This window comes from Triticum dicoccoides, chromosome 1A (assembly GCF_002162155.2).
Source record: "Triticum dicoccoides isolate Atlit2015 ecotype Zavitan chromosome 1A, WEW_v2.0, whole genome shotgun sequence".
Taxonomy (NCBI): domain Eukaryota; kingdom Viridiplantae; phylum Streptophyta; class Magnoliopsida; order Poales; family Poaceae; genus Triticum; species Triticum dicoccoides.
In genome coordinates, this window is record NC_041380.1 from 125,694,585 (window position 1) to 125,699,772 (window position 5,188).

Here is a 5,188-nt window from a genome sequence, read left to right on the forward strand (position 1 = left end):
TTGGGGGCTTTTTCCTTTAGAATCCTGCGTTGTGGGCTAGACACGAGCGGGCCGATGTATACAGCAGCTAGACACGAGAGAAGGCCCAGCCAAGCGACAACCGCAGGGGACGACCAATTGTAAGGAACTTCCTATATGACGGCCGTTCGTATTTTCAAAATTTAATCACTTTTTAAAAAAGAGTAATTTCAAAAAATCTTCACTTTTTAATAAAAAATTCAATACATGTAAATTTAGTGTAGAATTGTAAAATTTGTTCACAATTCCAAAAAACTAAAAATTAAGAAAAACGCAATTTAAAAATGATCACATTTAAAAAAATCATGCATTTTCAAAATTCACGTGGTTCAAATTTTTTTCGAACATTTCTTGGAAATCATGAACAATTTTTCAAAATACAAATAATGTTTGAAAAACTGAACATTTTTTGAACAACATGAACAAAATTTTGAAATTTCAAACTTTGGCTAGCGACAGTCCTTAACCAGTGAGAGGTCTATAATTTAATTCCTTGTGCGTGCACTGCTTTTTGTGAATTTCTGTTGCGCTATAATATTAGCAGGGCGAACGGGCGTGCACGCCAATGGGTCGGCCCAGTCGAGGGGTCAAATAGGAACTCCCCAGTTATAATGCAAGCTCAGTCGAACAACAACGAAAAAAGTAATCATTGGTGTCGCCTTTTCCCTCTCTAGGGTGTGTCTCTTCTCTTGTTGCTTCGCCGATATTTTAGTTTATCTGTTTTCCTCCCATTTGTTGTCTTGTTCGGGTTGACCAGGGGTTGCACTACAGTACCAACAGGGCGAACAGGCGTGCATGCCAATGGGTCGGCCGAGTCAAGGTGTCAATTAGGGGCTCCCCGATTGTTACGCAAGCTCAGCCGAACGGCAACGAAATAAGTAGTAGTTGGTGTCGCCTTTTCCCTCTCGCTAGGGTTTATCTCTTCTCTCATCGCTCAGTCGGTGTTTGTGTTTATCTCTTCTCCTCTCATTTGGGGTCTTGTTCGGGATGACCAAGGGGTGGTCTTGTACGACTTCTCGGCCTTTGTGAGCTATGGTTTGAATTATGAGGAGGGATGTCAGCGGGTTTATTCGATCTTCAGTAAGATTGGATTGTGGTAGCTGCTCTCATGGCATCGGATGATTGGGCTTCATCGTTTGAATTGTCAGAAAAGGAAAAACATGAAGCCATGATGCCAGATCTAGATCTTTTGGAAAATAGGCCAAACAACCAAGTTCAAACACAATATAGGTACAAATACACCAACATCAAGTCTGTTGGGGGCACTAGCTCAATAATAAGCCCACACGCACAAGTTAAAAATAGAGGGTACACTAATCCAGATTCGACGAAGCTTGTGGCGTCAGGGGCTGAGCAAGAGAGTGAGTCTAATTGATATCATCGCTGGTGTTGTGCCCCTTTTGCTTACTGAGGACCTTCCATTTGATTAGTCCCTTTAGTGATCCGGTAAAGGAGCATAAAGAACCCTGAGTGATCGAACCCACGTGAGGATGGCGCCCTTTAAGGAAGGGTTTCTAACAAGCTTTTGTAAAAGAATTAAATTCCATCTTTTGACCAGATCATAAATCAAGCTGACACTAAAAACACTTATAATAAAAATAGGCATGGGTATGAGAACTTATGCTTACAACCATATGTTTGTGTTGGGATCATTATGATATTAATTTGTGTCCTAGAAGTCATCCATCGAGATGTGCTTGCTACGTATGGAAGTGGGGGATGTGTGAAAATTACATCTTGACCGACACGTGTCCTACATCAAGAGTCAATTGTCCAACCGAAGGCCTTATTCGTCGCCCGGGGTTGCCCCGATAATTAAAATAGAAATAATCAAACAAAATCATTGGTCGTTTAAGGACTACAGCTCTTGTATCCCCAGAGATAGGATCCGCGTTACCGTACTAAGGGTCAGTTCTTTTGCTGCCTTCTAAAATAAGCTGGAATAAGCCGCCCCTACCCAGCTTATTTGAGAAGCTCAACCAATTATATATTTTTTAAATCCTACTCATTAAGACTAGACTAGTAGGCTTCTAAAAAATATTTTTGGTTGGGCTTCTAGAATAAGCTGGGTAGGGGAGCTTATTCTAGAAGCCCCAAAAAGGCACCAAAAGAACTGGCCCTAAACCTTTGTGTCACTGGTGTTTAGAATAACACATCATGGTCTCCCTGACCTTAGCCTCTATGTGGCTCGCTCTCCATGGTCCTGGCTACGTGCATGGATGAAGAACGCTAACGAGACAAGAGACAACTACGGAACAACTTTATGCTACACATACAGAAAGTTAATTAAAAGTACTTCCATTACTCCTCCAACAAATACATCGGGTTGAAAGGCCCTTGCCTCAACCCATGACCTTACCGAACTACGCACACATGGAGATCAGAACACACGAAGAACTCATTGAAGAACACATCATAAAGATCGATTGATTGATTGGTAATATGTCTTACAATAGGTGTCAGATGTGACACACGATTAAAAGTATGGCTAGATGGCTAAGAACTTTGGTGGTGATGAAGGTGGTGGCTATGGAGACTGAGGTATGGCTAGACAGAGTATCTTGTGCTGAAAGTCATCCACATATCGTATACGGGAGGACTGAGGAATCTTGCATTGTAAGCTTCTCTGGTAGCTTGCGGCGGAAGACTGGGTTGCTTACACCAGAAGCTTCTCTTTGTAATATGTGTACTAAATGCCATCTATACATCATCTTAACATTCCTGCTGTTGATTACTTTTATGAAAAGGATTTGTCTGTTATCCCTCTTGCTGAGTACTGAATTTATAGCATATTGTAACTTGCTTTCGGGGTATAACTGTTGGGGAACGTAGTAATTTCAAAAAAATTCCTACGGACACGCAAGATCATGGTGATGCATAGCAATGAGAGGGGAGAGTGTGATCTACGTACCCTTGTAGATCGACAACGGAAACGTTAGCACAACGTGGTTGATGTAGTCGTACGTCTTCACGGCCCGACCGATCAAGCACCGAAACTACGGCACCTCCGAGTTCTAGCACACGTTCAGCTCGATGACGATCCCCGGACTCCGATCCAGCAAAGTGTCGGGGAAGAGTTCCGTCAGCACGACGGCGTGGTGACGATCTTGATGTACTACTATCGCAGGGCTTCGCCTAAGCACCGCTACAATATTATCGAAGACTATGGTGGAAGGGGGCACCGCACACGGCTAAGAATATGATCACGTGGATCAACTTGTGTCTCTAGGGGTGCTCCCTGCCTCCGTATATAAAGGTTCAAAGGGGGGGTGCGGCCGGCCAGGAGAGGGTGCGCCAGGAGGAGTCCTACTCCCTCCGGGAGTAGGATTCCCCCCCTTTCCTAGTTGGAATAGGATTCGGGGAGGGGGAAAGAGGAGGAGAGAGAGAAGGAAGGGGGGCGCCGGCCCCCTCTCCTTGTCCTATTCAGACTAGGGGGGAGGGGCGCGCGGCCCAGCCCTGGCCACCTCTCCTCTCTTCCATTAAAGCCCACTAAGGCCCATATACCTCCCGGGGGGTTTCCGGTAACCTCCCGGTACTCCGGTAAAATCCCGATTTCACCCGGAACACTTCCGATATCCAAATATAGGCTTCCAATATATCAATCTTTATGTCTCGACCATTCCGAGACTCCTCGTTATGTCCGTGATCACATCCGGGACTCCGAACAAACTTCGGTACATCAAAATGCATAAACTCATAATATAACTGTCATTGAAACCTTAAGCGTGCGGACCCTACGGGTTCGAGAACAATGTAGACATGACCGAGACACGTCTCCGGTCAATAACCAATAGCGGAACCTGGATGCTCATATTGGCTCCTACATATTCTATGAAGATCTTTTATCGGTCAGACCGCATAACAACATACGTTGTTCCCTTTGTCATCGGTATGTTACTTGCCCGAGATTCGATCGTCGGTATCTCAATACCTAGTTCAATCTCATTACTGGCAAGTCTCTTTACTTGTTCCGTAATACATCATCTCACAACTAACTCATTAGTTGCAATGCTTGCAAGGCTTATGTGATGTGCATTACCGAGAGGGCCCAGAGATACCTCTCCGATGATCGGAGTGACAAATCCTAATCTCGAAATACGCCAACCCAACATGTACCTTTGGAGACACCTGTAGAGCACCTTTATAATCACCCATTTACGTTGTGACGTTTGGTAGCACACAAAGTGTTCCTCCGGCAAACGGGAGTTGCATAATCTCATAGTCATAGGAACATGTATAAGTCATGAAGAAAGCAATAGCAACATACTAAATGATCGGGTGCTAAGCTAATGGAATGGGTCATGTCAATCAGATCATTCCCCTAATGATGTGATCCCGTTAATCAAATAACAACTCTTTGTCCATGGTTAGGAAACATAACCATCTTTGATTAACGAGCTAGTCTAGTAGAGGCATACTAGTGACACTCTGTTTGTCTATGTATTCACACATGTATTATGTTTCCGGTTAATACAATTCTAGCATGAATAATAAACATTTATCATGATATAAGGAAATAAATAATAACTTTATTATTGCCTCTAGGGCATATTTCCTTCAGTCTCCCACTTGCACTAGAGTCAATAATCTAGATTACACAGTAATGATTCTAACACCCATGGAGCCTTGGTGCTGATCATGTTTTGCTCGTGGAAGAGGCTTAGTCAACGGGTCTGCTACATTTAGATCCGTATGTATCTTGCAAATCTCTATGTCTCCCACCTGGACTAGATCCCGGATGGAATTGAAGCGTCTCTTGATGTGCTTGGTTCTCTTGTGAAATCTGGATTCTTTTGCCAAGGCAATTGCACCAGTATTGTCACAAAAGATTTTCATTGAACCCGATGCACTAGGTATGACACCTAGATCGGATATGAACTCCTTCATCCAGACTCCTTCATTCGCTGCTTCCGAAGCAGCTATGTATTCCGCTTCACACGTAGATCCCGCCACGACGCTTTGTTTAGAACTGCACCAACTGACAACTCCACCGTTTAATGTAAATACGTATCCGGTTTGCGATTTAGAATCGTCCAGATCAGTGTCAATGCTCGCATCGACGTAACCAGTTACGATTAGCTCTTTGTCACCTCCATAAACGAGAAAACATATCCTTAGTCCTTTTCAGGTATTTCAGGATGTTCTTGACCGCTGTCCAGTGATCCACTCC